The 16,913-nt window shown below is 33.2% G+C and overlaps 1 long non-coding RNA gene across 2 annotated transcripts in view; it reads left to right on the plus strand.

The window, feature by feature from the left end:
* The window catches only part of LOC145247984 (uncharacterized), a 77,431-nt gene extending 60,899 nt beyond the window's left edge, over nucleotides 1–16,532 (plus strand). For both annotated transcript variants that reach the window (XR_013863316.1, XR_013863315.1), the window contains one exon: nucleotides 13,290–16,532. This is a non-coding gene — a long non-coding RNA (uncharacterized LOC145247984). The remainder of the gene's footprint in view (nucleotides 1–13,289) is intronic.
* Nucleotides 16,533–16,913: the final 381 nt, after the last annotated feature.

Below are 16,913 nucleotides of genomic sequence, written 5' to 3' on the forward strand. Positions count from 1 at the left end.
CTAATCACTACGCTATTATCTCATTGATCAAATAACACTAGTTAACCCTTATCTTAGAATGACTTTCAAGTTTTGATAATGTTGACGCCCTTGTAAAATAAAAAAAACCCAGAAAAACAAAAAACGTCGGCATTTGCCGGCTCATTTATCGAAATTTGTCGATACAAATTTGGATATGGTTTAATCTAATATTGTATTATGAAAGTTGTGTAGTTTCGTCTGTTATAAGAGCATCATTTCTCCAGACATTATTGTTTCCTTTAGAATGAACTTGAATATCTACTTGAGAGAACTTGAATATCTACTGGAAAAGATTGAATACCCACTAGATACTATCAACGAGCGGTTAAAGTCTCTCTTTACAAAGGGTTGTCAGGATAACTTATGAAGATACTTTTATTTATAAGTAAACCCTGACTAAATATGTAAAAAAAAGAAAGTATTTGTGGTAAAAAAAAATGCAAGTAATGTCTCCTTTAACAACAGTACTAAGCTGGATACTCCACCAGACTAGATGAATTCTTTTCCTGCAATCCAGTAAGACCAAGAGACTACAAGGAAGATTTACTATAATATATTAACTGCTCAATTGAAACGAATAACACTTAATATTTATACCTTCTTTATGAACTCAGAAGTAAAGTAGAACTTTAATGAAATATTAGAATATCACATATCATCTGGGCAGGAGCAGCTAGAAGCAATTTATCCTGCCTTGACAGAGTTCAACATAGATTTCGCAGCCGAGTGGGCGATACCCTTTTCTCTTCTCCGCATTCGATTTATATTTGCTTTTAATAAATAATTGCTTTCAATTCGTCGCCTTTTAATTCCATTGTATCATTTTACTTGAATAAATCATTTGAAATACATATACAAATGCATGCGTGTATGCACCATAGCTTTATTTAATATGCTAGCAGGCCACACGGCGTTGCCCAGTCGTAAAATACGCATAAATATAATATCTTAATTAATGCAGAATTCTTATTTATTATAAGCACAAATACTGTAGGTATTAAACGTAACGTTAAATTCCTTAAAAAAAATATAGTAAAAAATAGGGGAAAAAACCCAAGACTTGTGCATGCGAGTATTGTTTTTTTTTTCTAAACAGTTCACTTCTTGAAAGTAAAAAAAAAATATCTCTGAGAGATCGAGACCAAAAACTAAAGACAGTGAGTCAAGTACGATAACCATTAGACTAGCTTGACACGCGTATTAAAAAATGAAGTTTTTTAATACACGTGTCAAGCTGGTTATGTTATGCCAAATTGATGGTCAAATATAGTTAAATTTGTGCTCATTTTTGCATTGAATACTAATCCATATTAATCTCTGACTGTACATCAAATAGATACCATAATACTTAGTTTGCTGCACCTAATAAAGGTCCATACAAAATGTCAGCCAAATCATCCCAATAGTTTCTAAGAAAACTTCTAGAGTAAATATGGTATTGTAGTGACTAATCAGTAATAATCCATCGAATGGATACCATAATACTTAGTTTGCTGCACCTTATAAAAAAATCTATATAAAATTCGGTCAGATCGACCTAATAGTTAAAGTAAATAAATGGAATGGAGTAGACTAAGAGAAATATAGTATAGGTAATAACAATAGCAACAGTCACATTGTCTTTAATATTAACCGATAATCCTAATCTTGCACAATTGACACGCGTACTAAAAAAGGAGGTTTTCTAAGCCAACTTATTCTTTCCGGCTTTGCATGCGCATTTGTGGAACGGCATATACAGGGTTACCCCCCCCCCCCAAAAAAAAAACAAAAACAAAAGCAAAGATCATATGCTGTAGAACGGAGAAAAAAAGGGGCCAAAGACCTTAGTGTTTTGATGTGATGTTTTGAATATAATAAACTAGTTATGACTAAAGTTTCATTTCATTCGTACAAAACACTAAGAAACGGGGCCTAATTAGAGTTGGGGCCCGTTTTTTTGGGGGTCACGCTGAATATGAAAATCCGACGACTTCGTACCAATTTGTCAGAATATAAGATTAACGTGTGCCCTTTTATCGCATCGTGCAGCCGATTTAGTAATTTGCATAACCCAACGTCGGTGGTTCTGTTACATATTTCATTCCTTTCAGACTAGCAAAGAATGTACGACAAGAAAGCGGATATATTTACTAACATTTTAATGAATTAGCGTTTGCGCGTTCCTTTTAGCACATCAAAACTACAAAAAAAAAGTATAAACTAAATAAAAATAAGATAGTTTTAAAGTTATTAGGAACAAACTAAAACATTAACGTTTCTTTATATTTTATTAAATGCATATATGTTATATAAAGTAAAATTATTGAATTAAAATAGTACTATCCTTCTCGCCTAGTAATTAAATATCTATCTATATAAAGTAAAGTATAGATTTGTATCAACAGGATACGTTCTTAAGCTTATAACCGATGATTTTATTGTTGGCATTTGTCTTTCCGATATTTTCTCTAGTAAAAATTATTTCTATAAAAATATCGACTACTTAAAAAATGAATGATTTGAAGGTTGCCAACATCTTAGGAAAAATGCTTCTTTGGGATGAACTGGATACATACTTTGTACATTTAGTAATCAATCAGTGTTTTAAACTATTACCCCACCCATTCAGTTGTAATTAAATATTTTGGAGCATAACTATTGCGTGGAAAGATGGCAATGAGATTTCTCTAGTTCTAGCTATGGCAGCCTCTGATTTTTTTCTTCGGCCGCCAGCATAAACAGAAATAAAAACATTCCTTTAATAACATTGTCTCTATTGATTGCGGTGTACGACTGGTTCTGTGCCGTTCTAGAAGGTCCACTCTACCAGGCTCTTTTTGAGAAGAGGTTATATACCCACTAGATGATAAACTAGCTGTGCGGGGGGAGGCGGTTTTGCCCGGGCGTAAAATACGCTTAAATATGATATTTTAATTGGTCGTGATTTCAAATACATTATTAAAATGTCGTGATTTCAAAAGTTAAAAAATAAAGTATTTAGAATCGCAACCGAACTTTTCAAGTTGGTGACGTTACCACTGTACCAAGGTGACACGCATATAAATCGTTCAAAAATTAAAAATTAAAAATAAACTAAGATGAATGTACAAACTATTTAAGGATTTATCAATTGTGACCTCTTAAAAACAATTTTAACCAGCTAAAGACCTATAAAAGAACAGCCCATAAAGAAATCCGACCATTTGCGGCCCTTAGCGCCGCTCAGCGACTTTTAGTGTCGGAGGAGATAGAATTTGAAAATATGGAGACATATATATATATATATATATATATATATATATATAATTATATATTAAAAAAATTATATATACTGGCTTTAGAGTTTTCAATTTTGTTTTTTACTTTATATAGTAGAACAAAAAAAAACAAAGTGAACAAATGGCGACCTTTTAAGCGTGGGTATTGCTGCAACATAGACACTGGCAGTTGAATTAAACAAGGTCTGACATGCCCGATCGCATTGTCTGCTTAAGCTGACCATACACTGACGTTAGTTTGACATCATAACACCCACTTCTTTCTCTTCTAAAATCTACCCTGATAATCACCCGGCCACCCGGCCACCTGGCCACCCAATCTCGTCTTCCCTTTCCGCAACGAAGTTTATTACAGCATCGTTAGTTCCAATAAGGTTCTATGATCGATGACCCGTCCTCAGGCAGATAACCTGAACTCGACATCTTGACTCCCCCGGGAGCTGAACTTATACAATTATCCTAAATAAAGTGTCAGCCGTTTTGCCAACTTCCCTCTCCTGTCCTGGCACCACGCCTCGCCGGCCATTAGGTCGTCGCTTTTCAGTTGTCTGCCGGCGAACGAGCGACAGTACGTTCAGCTTTACGACGTCACGTGGGTTTTTAAGAAAGTTGTCAGCCTTTTAAATTTCGATAACACTTTTAATTGCACAGTTGCCATTTCTATACGTACAACATACGCATACACGTACGCATATACATATTAGGATGTCACAGGCAAGAAACGTAAAAGTATTTATATAATTCTAGCCCGGGTGCCAAGCGTTGCCCGGGTGTTTGGAGGTGTGTGTTGAGAAAGAAGAAAAATAAATATAATAAAAAGTAGTAGTAGGTAGGCAGGCTCGAACCCGCTTCGCGAAGGAGAAAAAGGATGTGAACAAAATATCGTTGCGCCTTTGCTGTTGTGTCCATCGCCAAACCGGAAGTAACGAAGGTTTAAATTAAGGCTAGTTAATCAAAAAGAGTGTGTGACTTTCGAAAATATCGACGAAAACAGCGGCACCTCACTGTAAAAAAAGGTGCCCAGTTGAGGGTGAAGGAATTAATGTTTTTAGCCAATTTTTAGAAATTTCAATTCTTCAATTTGTAGATACATATCGAAGGGTCGAGCTTTAAAACAATACTGATCTCGTGAAAATCTATCGCCTCTATCGAAAGTATTAAGCAAACATACATACATTCATACACACATACATACATACATACATACATACATACATACATACATACATGATGATTGCAACGTCTCTCAGACACTTAAAGTCCATGAGCCCAAAAATTACATCCATCGCCATATGACCATTTTAATAGACAAATGCCTGAGGGAGTATCTATACACAGGTGATGTTATAGAGTCTTAGCTTTGTACGACAGCTAAGTCTCTCTCTCTCTCTCTCTCTCTCTCTCTCTCTCTCTCGGTTCAAAATGTTGAGATCCAACAACAAGCAAGAGCAAGATAGCCAGCAACAAGTTAAACTGCAGACCAGCTTAATCCGGGTACTGGTCTCCCGCTTTATGTTTTTTTTAAATCAGAGATTTGCTTCTCCTAGAAAGGTTGCTTTCACCACGGCTTACTGGAGCCCTCTCCACCCCAACACACACATACATACATACATACATACATACATACATACATACATATATACATACACACACAGTGCTAGTTGGCCGTTGGTCCTGAAAAAAGGTTCAATCTCCCTTGTTTTTAATTCTTCAGGGACACTAGCCACCCTCCTCACCAAACAAGTCAGGTAGTACGGGGTTACATGGTACCAATAGCATATGACATGACTTGACACATACATACATACATACATACATACATACATAAATTTAAACAGACAGGTGAGATTTATATTATAGAGTAACGTAAGATAGGCAATTATTTATATCCATGGACGAGAAAATACGGTTTCTTTTATTAAAAAGCCCAGCAAATAAGAGGCTACAAATAAATATCCCTATACAATTATTGGATCCTCTATGGTAATTACACCTTAAATGAAATCCTAATCTATTGTCTGTGTGTATGTTTGTATGCTTGCATATCCAGCTAAAAGTTGAAAACGACAAACAAATACCCACAAGGTTAGTATGATCTTATCTGCGTTACCACGAATAAATAATATTTAAAATTTAGAATAAACTACCTGGATGATCGGCTTTGTCCGATCATACAATACGCTTAAACATGATATTTTAATTTATGCAGATTGCATATGTATTATTATGGAATCAATCCTCTATTGAGTTTTATATATTACGAGGAAAAATTTACCCGGTGGACGCATTAGCAAAAAAAAAAAAAAAATTAAAAAAAATAATAATGATAATGTTGTTCATCAAATTCGGTCTGTGTTTATTAACAATACACGTCAGCTGATATTTGGGCTTGGCGATTGATGCCCTGGAAAAGTCGCTTCGGATTAATATTTAGTTTTTAAACATGCAAGCGAAAAATGATTCGCAGCGATTTTAAATGGTACCTCTTCTTTTATCGTAAATTGAACTCATTAACAAGAAAAATTTAAATAAATAAATTCATTATCTTGTGGTCAACTGAACTAGGTTTCGTTAAATAATGTCAGTTTTTCATTGCAATGTGGACAACAATTTATTGTGTACTAAGTCACTGCGGAAAGGCAGGTGAAACTTCTTCCCGGTGCACGGAGATGGGTCCCCAACTAGAGAAGACAATCAATCTATTTGATTGAAAAATGGGCGAATTCACTTGTTTCGATGACAATAAAAATATGGGAGTGTGAAACATCCGTTGATCATCATCGGGCCTCCTTGCTAGTATATATATATATATATATATATATATATATATATATATATATATATATATATATATATATACACACACACACACACATATATATATATATATATATATAACATAAATATATATATATATATATATATATATATATATATATATATATATTAGTGATGGGGCGATTCTAATATTTTTACGAATTCCGAAACAATTACCTATTCCTTATAAAATTCCTGATTCCGATATAATTACCGACTCCCTACCAAATTTACGATTTCGATACCATTACATATTCTGATTCTTGATTAATCACTAAATATTTAACTATTGTTTTTATTTTTGGTTTTCGATTACCGTAAAAATACATGTTAAGTTTGCAGATATTTTCTGAAACGTGATAATGCACTCGTGGATATGATGCATAGACTTTAGTTTGATTGGTAGTTTAAAACCAATAAATATTTATTTTTTTATAATTACTACTACCTGTAGAACAATTCAAATAAAAAAAGAGATGAATTAAGCAATCGTTTTGGCATCGAAAAATAGACAACAAATCTTTCCGATTCCGGTACACCCAAAAGTTTCGAGGTTTTCGATTCCCATTCCGAGTAATAGTCCCAATACTTATATATATATATATATATATATATATATATATATATATATATATATATATATATATATATATATATATATATACTAGCATTTCAGCCCGGCGTTGCCCGGGTGTTTGGAGGTGTATGCTGAGAAAAAAAAAAGAGTAATTTTTTTTTTAATTTGACCCCTATTATAACCCCTTAAAATTTATAGTGTCGGGCTCAAATCACTTTATTAAATTAGATCCAGGTTCAAGGAACCTATATCTAAAATTTCAAGTGTCTAGACCCAAAATTGTCGGAGGAGTTTGATAGAGTTCTTAAAGGTCAACTCATTGAAATTTGACCCCTTAACAGCCAAATTTCTGGCTGACACCCGTCACATCGATTTTCCCAAATCTCAGTACCCGGTATTCCAAATTTCGAGTCTATAGACTAAAAATTGACAGGGTTATTGCGTAGGGAAGTGTACACAGACAGAAAGACAGACACGTTCACTTATATATATATATATATATATATATATATATATATATATATATATATATATTCGTGTTCCATGTCTGTTTGTTTGTTCACAATTAGATTACTACATACAAAAGGGCTATTACTTTATCTCATTCCTTCTTCATATAATAGTATGATTCTTGCAAAATATACGATTGAGAGGTGACGTCATTTGCATATTACATTATTACATTATTACATTAAAGAAGCATTGATTTGATTAAATAGCGGTATGTTAGTTATTGTTTATAGTGAGAGAATTATTTTAAGTGTTCTATTCAAATTTAGTATTTTAATTTGATTTATATTGATAACATATTTAATTTAATTTATTTTTTCCGACACCGATTTTTTACAAACCGATTTGAGTTATTTCCCCTGGGAACCAACTTTTCTGCGGGGGGGGGGGTTCTTTTTCGGCGGATAATCAAACTTAAAATAATTCACACAAATTTTCAAGCATTATTTTTTGGAATTAGTTAAAAAAAAATAATTTCCAACGAGCTTTCGCTATTAACGTTGTGGTCCAGTTGATTTTAATTTATAAATAAACAAACAATCCCATTCAACTACGATTATTTATTTAAAACAAAACAAAAACAACTTTCATTTATATTTTTTACCAGTTTTTTTCTTCACATTTTTTTGACATCGTAACTGCTTTTTTCCTCACATTTCGTTTTATATCATAACTGCTTTTTTCTTCACATTTTTTTTACATTGTAACTGCTTTTATCTTTACATTTTTTATATTATAACTGCTTTTTTCTTCACATTTTTTTGACATCGTAACTGCTTTTATCTTCACATTTTTTATATCATAACTGCTTTTATCTTCACATTTTTTATATCATAACTGCTTTTTTCTTCACATTTTTTGACATCGTAACTGCTTTTATCTTTACATTTTTTTATGTCATAACTGCTTTTATCTTCACATTTTTTATATTATAACTGCTTTTTTCTTCACATTTTTTTGACATCGTAACTGCTTTTATCTTTACATTTTTTATATTATAACTGCTTTTATCTTCACATTTTTTATATCATAACTGCTTTTTTCTTCACATTTTTTTGACATCGTAACTGCTTTTATCTTTACATTTTTTTATATCATAACTGCTTTTATCTTCACATTTTTTATATCATAACTGCTTTTTTCTTCACATTTTTTTGACATCGTAACTGCTTTTATCTTTACATTTTTTATATTATAACTGCTTTTATCTTCACATTTTTTATATCATAACTGCTTTTTTCTTCACATTTTTTTGACATCGTAACTGCTTTTATCTTTACATTTTTTATATTATAACTGCTTTTATCTTCACATTTTTTTTATCATAACTGCTTTTTTCTTCACATTTTTTTTACATTGTAACTGCTTTTATCTTTACATTTTTTATATTATAACTGCTTTTTTCTTCACATTTTTTTGACATCGTAACTGCTTTTATCTTCACATTTTTTATATCATAACTGCTTTTTTCTTCACATTTTTTTGACATCGTAACTGCTTTTATCTTTACATTTTTTATATTATAACTGCTTTTATCTTCACATTTTTTATATCATAACTGCTTTTTTCTTCACATTTTTTTGACATCGTAACTGCTTTTATCTTTACATTTTTTATATTATAACTGCTTTTATCTTCACATTTTTTTGACATCGTAACTGCTTTTTTCTTCACATTTTTTATATTATAACTGCTTTTATCTTTACATTTTTTATATTATAACTGCTTTTTTCTTCACATTTTTTATATCATAACTGCTTTTTTCTTCACATTTTTTTGACATCGTAACTGCTTTTATCTTTACATTTTTTATATTATAACTGCTTTTATCTTTACATTTTTTATATTATAACTGCTTTTTTCTTCACATTTTTTATATTATAACTGCTTTTTTCTTCACATTTTTTTGACATCGTAACTGCTTTTATCTTTACATTTTTTATATTATAACTGCTTTTATCTTTACATTTTTTATATTATAACTGCTTTTTTCTTCACATTTTTTATATCATAACTGCTTTTTTCTTCACATTTTTTTGACATCGTAACTGCTTTTATCTTTACATTTTTTATATTATAACTGCTTTTATCTTTACATTTTTTATATTATAACTGCTTTTTTCTTCACATTTTTTATATTATAACTGCTTTTTTCTTCACATTTTTTATATTATAACTGCTTTTTTCTTCACATTTTTTTGACATCGTAACTGCTTTTATCTTTACATTTTTTATATTATAACTGCTTTTATCTTTACATTTTTTATATCATAACTGCTTTTTTCTTCACATTTTTTTGACATCGGAACTGCTTTTATCTTTACATTTTTTATATTATAACTGCTTTTATCTTCACATTTTTTATATCATAACTGCTTTTTTCTTCACATTTTTTTGACATCGTAACTGCTTTTATCTTCACATTTTTTATATTATAACTGCTTTTATCTTCACATTTTTTTGACATCGTAACTGCTTTTTTCTTCACATTTTTTTGACATCGTAACTGCTTTTATCTTCACATTTTCTTACATCGAAACTACTAAATTGTTTTTCTTTTAATAACACAAATCATAACTCATCATTTTTATAACATAAACATTCAGTTAATACAAATTCTACTTTGCTATTTTTGAAACTGAATTATTTACAGTTTGTTTTTGTTGCGACAGATCGTAAAACACATCTTTCTAAAATGAGGCAGCAGTCAGGAAATTCACTTAAATTGGTATATAGTCATAAAAACGTGCTCAATATCCTAAAAATATTTTCTTTTCGTATCCCTTCTGCCGAAATATCTGAGGGAGAGTTTGTCACGTACTTCTTCTTTTCGTGGGTAATTACATTTTCGTGTTTTCATCCGTTCTTTTATTCTTAAAACTTTTGTTGGGGTAACGATGGAGTTGACATATAATAATGAAAAACTGCTCAATATTCTTAGTAGAGCAGGTGTGTTCAAACCGAACATAATGTCGACCCTGGCAATTCTGGGTATCCATGCTTATATATATATATATATATAATGGGTTAATAAATTCCAACGAAAGAAAGATGTATATTTAAATAAGGGAGTAGTCACCAACAATGTCTATTTTTTAACATTATTTTATTATTCCGTGTCTTGGTTTTTCATTGAGAATTATGTTTGGATCATTGTAATAATGTTTTTAAGTCATTGAAATCGTTTACGCACGTTTCAGACGGTCTGATGCGTCCTCGTCAAAAATTATTTTCAAAATAAACGTTTATGAACACATAACTCAGTTTGTTCCTTTTTATTTCTCTATTTCGTCGGAATACTATTTCCATCAGATATATATATATATATATATATATATATATATATATATATATATATATATATATATATATATATATAATACTTACAAACACCAGTGTTTCATCCTTTCGGTAATCTACAATGCAGGGTGTCACGATTAACACCAGTCGACAGCTTCGCACTCGGCAACACGAACCATATCTGGCTTCATTAGCAAAGACCGTATCCAATCGGCTACCATTAACCTCGAAATATAACATTGAATTCAAACATATTATTTATAAATGCTTTAACGCCAGTGACAGTGATCTAATCGTTATACGATGATCTATGCATAAGATCTAAATTGACCGACTTTAATTCAACTGAAAATGCTCAGCGATAGGAAACGAGTTTCTTAAAGGGTCTGACATAATTATTTTCTACTATAATAATTAAATACCTATAGAGACTAGTGTTTCATCCTTTCGGGAATCCTCAGTGCAGGGTGTCCCGATTAACTCCAGTCGATAGATTCGAACCCGCAAACACGAGCCATCTCTGACTGGATTAGCAAAGACCGTATCCAATCTTGAGAAACAACATTGGATTTAAACATTTTTAAATATATGTGTGTGTGTGTGTGTGCGCGAGAGAGAGAGAGAGAGAGAGAGAGAGAGAGAGAGAGAGAGAGAGAGAAAGATATATAGATAGAGAGGGGGGAGAGAGATTTACAGTGACTTAATTGAATTACGAAACTGGGAACTTTTTATAGAAAGAATAAAAGTATTTTTTTTCACATAATATCTTGAATATTTTAAACCTCGGAAAACTTGTAGACTATGCATAAGCAAAAAAGACAGAAATAGCCGTCCGCATGTCATGCAACGAAACTATCTTTTAAATGAACTAATCCGTTGTTGAGAACAAAACGTCAAAGTAGTTATAAACAATTAAAGGCTTCTCGTGTTTGCTTTCTCAGCGGTGGTATCTTATCTAGCGCGGGGAAGCCATGCGCACATCTTGTCCGAGATTGCTAAATGAACAACGTTGCGTTCTCTGTGAACAATAGGCAGGGTTACGTATCGACGGCGAACACGAGCAGTTATCTACGGAATTTAGCGCTGTGAACGGGTATGTTTATCACACCTATAAAAATAAACGCCAAAACAAGAAGGCGGAGAAAAAGATGGGTATCGGGAATATATGCAACAACAAAGAAATGATATTTCCGCTTTTATCTATTTTGATATCGCGCGGCAATACTTCTCCGCAGTTCGTCGGTCTTATCTTTTATATAAAGAGCAGGTGTCTGTGTGGGTGTGTGTCCAGCTAAAGATTTAAAATACAAAACAAACATCCACAACGTTTGTATTTTTTTGATCGGCGTTACTTGTGATTAATAACGAGGTACATTTCCAGACTTTTTTAAATTAAGAATTGACGTAGACACTTGAAAATTCAGTATGTTATGCTAGAATCTTATGAAATGACTGACAAATTTTAATCATTTCACGTTAAAATGAACAGCTACATTAGGAATTGGAATACATCGTACTAAACCTGATTGTTACAAAATACAATATAGATATGAGGACTTTTTAGAAGTAGAATATGCAATAAAATTCTGCTTTAACTTGAAAAATAAGCCACAGAAACGTGTGGAATGTTTCTGATCGCTTTTGGAGCATCTTACATGAATTAAACATCAGTTTTTGAGTGGCATAATTTTAAGACTCATATAAATATTTCAGTGGCATAAGAGATTCGAGGAAGGCAGAGAGTCTGAGAGGTATGTGGTGAGCAAGGAAGTCAGAATATCAGAGTTGATTGGCCAAATAAAAAAAATTCATGGATAAGAACCGTCGTGTGCGTATAGAGATAATAAGGGCACAGTTTTATACCAGTATGGGAACTCTACACATATTTATCCGCGAGGAACTAAAATGCGGATGAGTTGCGCGAAGTTTGTCCCAAGGGTGTGCAGAGAATATCAGAAGGAAAAACGTTATCATGACAGCAAAGAGATGGGCAAGCTGATCAATTCAGATCCTGCGATTCTTCATGCTTTGGTGACCTGCGATGAAATCAGGATCTACTGCTATAAACCAAACACCAAGAGACAGAGTTACCCGCGGAAGGATGATGACGCTCTCAGACCCAATAAGACAGACAGAGCAAATTTACCTTGATACTTATGATGATCCCCCTTTTTTTGACAACAAGGCATGATCTGAGTGCACTGGGTTCTCACTGGACAGACATTCAACAACGATTACTATGTTTAGGTATAAAGAGAGTCCATCGGAAGAGGTCAGCACTCTTCAAATCGGGTCAGTGGTATTTCCACCAAGACAATGCAATGGCTCAAAAAACTCCACCCTTGTCACAGACTATTTGACCAAGATGAGCATCCCTCTAGTACAAACCTTGCTCCTTTGACTTTTGGTTATTCTTAAACTCAAGGAAAACCTTACAGGCTGTCGTTATAGGACAATTGAAATGATGGAAGACGCTGTAACACGGGACAGATGACACACAAGAGCACTTTAATGGGGTTTCTTGAAGTTGTTGGAACAGTCCAAGTGCATTGTGTGCACAATAAATAAAAGGAACGTACAAAAAGGTCCGGAAAACCTATTCAAGACACCTCGAATATCTAAATTTTAGAAAACATTAAAGTATCCTTGGACCATATAACTATTAAAATTCTCTTCAGATATGGGTCTGTTTTCCAGTTAACTACTACAAGGAAGTAACTGATTTTATTTCAGGAATTGACGATAACTTGCCACTTATAAATATGCATCTGTTCTTATAAAATATTTATCTTATCTCATTTCAGACTGTCCGTGGCCGAGTGGTCGTAGACGTTGCATCAAAGTTTACAGTTACCCAAAGGTGCTGAGTTCAATCCTGAACGAAGGCAGTGAAAAAGTAACATTCAAAACAGAGAATCAGCAACTATGTCCCAAAGCCTAGCTGGAGTCCGAACACGGTACCCCCGTAGTAATAATAAAGGGTTGGGTTCGAGACTCCTAAAAAACAGTTCCCCAGTTCGATACAAAACACCTGACGAAGGCCGGAGGGCAAAACGGCCGAAACGTTGTGACAATAACAACCAAGATGAGGAAGTCAGTCTGAAAATCTCAGTCAATGAAAGCACCTTATCTCAAAAATACAGACAATTACTGTCCATGGAAGCGTTAGTTTTTTTTTACATGGAGGTCTCCACTTATCAAGGCCCGAAGGCCACTCAGGGATAAGGGTTATTGCATGTGCAGTAATCAATGAGATAGTATTGTAGTAATCATTTGTATTGGAGGTTTTGATAGAGTGTCTCACTTAAGGAGCAGTTTGTCAGGAGTTTGTTTATGTTGGACTTGAAGACGTCCAAGTTGTAGTCAGGTGGTTAGCATCTTACACCCCTGGATAAATAGTATTAAGGAATTATAAATTATTTCTACAATAATGTTATCACACGAGATCTACCTAATCTACCAAGCATTTTTAGTAAATTCAATTTTTCGAGTATTTGCGATTGCTCTCAGACTTTGTCAACTCCACAATTTTAAAGTATTAAATTTTTATAGACTTGCCATAATTTCCTATTTTTATTCCTTGTAAACCAAAGTCTAGATGTTTGAAACTGTAGCAAAACAACTGGTTCCGTCTAGGCCCTCCTCATCTCTGATGATGGCTCGAGCGCGTTCCAGCAAGGGTTCCGTAGGTGTTGCTAAAATACTGGTGGAGGCTGTCAGCAGTTGCTTTCCCCGAGTTGGAAGACCGGCCACAAACGCATCATTATGTCCGTTCTGATACTCCACCACCAAACAGGATTGCAAGTTTTTTTTCAGTTCTGCAAAAGAAGAAAAAAAATCCACAGTTTCTCCTAGCATGAGTCTCCTCGAAGCGAATTTCTTATAAACATTACACGTATCCATGACAAATGTCTTGTACAGTGCAGTTTTAACTGTCGTCAAGTCAGTCTTCTCGGCAGCACTAAGTTGTTGATGTACACCAAAGGCGCCTCCAGCCAATCTTAATAGAATCTCTGTGTGTATCCTCTTTACTTCACAAAGTTTTCACATCAACTTGACCCTTTCGACCCAGTCAACAACGAACATGGACCCGTCAAATTTGTGTATCAACTTCAAATCAAATTTCGATTTAGTCATTGCCTTTTTATCTCCCAACACCTCTTGACTTAAAAAAAAAAAAATGGCCGAAACTAGTTTGTAGCAAAACAAAAATAGACACGCAGGTCTGAACGCTTCACCCTAACTCTTCAAACTAACCTGATTTTATCATGTCCGACCATGTCTAATTAGCAGGTGTGTCATGTGACGATGCGAGAACTGTGCGAGATCGAGTGCTTTAAAAGATTACAGACGTCATTAAAAGATTACAGACGTCATTAAAAGATTACAGACGTCTCTTTGATTTTTTTCTTATCAGCCCGCAGGACAGACAGACATAAGGATTCTTCCGAGGTGAGTGTAGATTATTTATTTATCGTTTGTACAGCCACATAAGGCACAAACGTGTGGCCGCTTGCGTCTTTGATGAATATCACAAAAACACCACTAAGAAAATCTTTACTGTCCTCAGTCTACTTTATCATTAGGAGAGCTAACACCTAATTTATTTAGTTTGTTATAAATATGTAAAGTATTTTATTATACTTGGGAGTCACCATTTATCAAAGCCCGAAGGCTCTTTGAGGATAAGAGTTATTAGAATGTAAGATAGTAGTGTAGTCATCTCTAATAGTATAAATTGGGTAGAATTTGATTTTTTATGGAGACGGCTAAACAAGAACTTGTTTACATTGAATTTGTATTCAACCGGGAAGCAGTCCAGCGAAACAGTGTTCCACGGCCGAGAAGTTCTAGGGAAGAAGCTTTTTCATGGAATCTGCGTTTAGATTAAGGCACATTAAGAGAGTGGGGAGAAACGTATATAGTTGTTAGAGATAGTCGATTGTTTTGTTTTTTTATAAATGTTGGTAAAGAGAAATCATAGATTGGAGTTCAGTCGAACACTTACCGTGAAAATAACAATAGAACAACGTCTCTTCTGTTGGAAAGAAGTTTGCAGAGGCGTGAAAAGGGCATTACCTACAAGGTTTGGAATCCAGTTTTAAATTCTATCAAAGCTGGATAGGGTGCGCCGAGCAGCCCTTGACCAAATATGGCAACGGTAGCTACCTTGCTATCAGGGCTCCATCTAGAAATTTGGAAGTTTTCTTTTCCGCCTAGGGCATTCGCTTTCTATGAGAAAAGGGAATATGTTTTCTTTGTAGTTATAGGTTTGCCGTATAGATGCTTTAAGTTGTACTAGAACGAGATCTATAATCACTTCCCGTACCTTATTATGGCGCCAGGTGTATATAAACAATGATTTGATGCTAAGTAGAACCTATTTAGGTTTACTCATCCCTTATCTATGAGAATTGGCATTTTACCTTAACCTCTATAACCCTATCAAGACCATTAATCAATGTGTACACTTTTTATAACTTTTCATAATCATATTTTAATATCTCAATATCTTAAGATTAATTGAGATAACGTGATGAGAATCTAAGTTAATTTGAAATTAATTTCTCCTCAACTGACCAATATATGTCGCTTATCATCCGCATATATGCGTGTATAAGAATGGTTATACATGACCCGTTTCAATTGGAGCACGCAATAAGTGCACAGCGCCTTTCACCGGCAACCTTTATCTATCCCCATAAAATGAGCACCATTAAGATTGAGACAATACTGAATGTCAATAAATTTCCTAGACTTAAAATACTCCTTCTGTTCGAACTAAACGGGATTTTAGTTCCCTGATCGCTTTCTTCGACCCTCAACCACATCAAAGTCATGTAAGTGCAATACACTCTCCCTAATTTTCTTCTGTTTTTCCATCATTAATTTTGTACATTTAATTTAGCATCTTATTTTATTTTACATTTCCATCCTAATATAACCTAAGCTAGATGTTGAATTTCTCTATATCGGTAATCTAGCTTCCTTCTCCTCTGACGATAAGCATTATATTTCGAAATGCTTAGGTATAAAGAGAACTTATAATCACTCCTTCGATATGATGCTTTTCTTTATCGAATTGACAAATAAATTCATATATATGTATATATATATATATATATTCATTTTGTTTCACATTTTTTACACACACACACACACACACACACATATATATATATATATATATATATATATTATGAAGAAATAATTTATATATATGCAAGAATGACGGTTAATTAACTGTGTTAGGACTATTTTACAAAGAGCTTAGATGTAAATATTTAAAAAAATATTTACTTGAATAAATTTATCATTGAATGATTCCAAATATTATATATAAGCAGGAAGCTAAAGTAGGTATCCTTATGTAAATCAATTTGATGATCGAATATAGATTGCGTATATTGTATATTCTTATTTTTCAT

This window comes from Euprymna scolopes, chromosome 26 (genome assembly GCF_053919585.1).
Source record: "Euprymna scolopes isolate OS-2025 chromosome 26, ASM5391958v1, whole genome shotgun sequence".
Lineage (NCBI taxonomy): Eukaryota > Metazoa > Mollusca > Cephalopoda > Sepiida > Sepiolidae > Euprymna > Euprymna scolopes.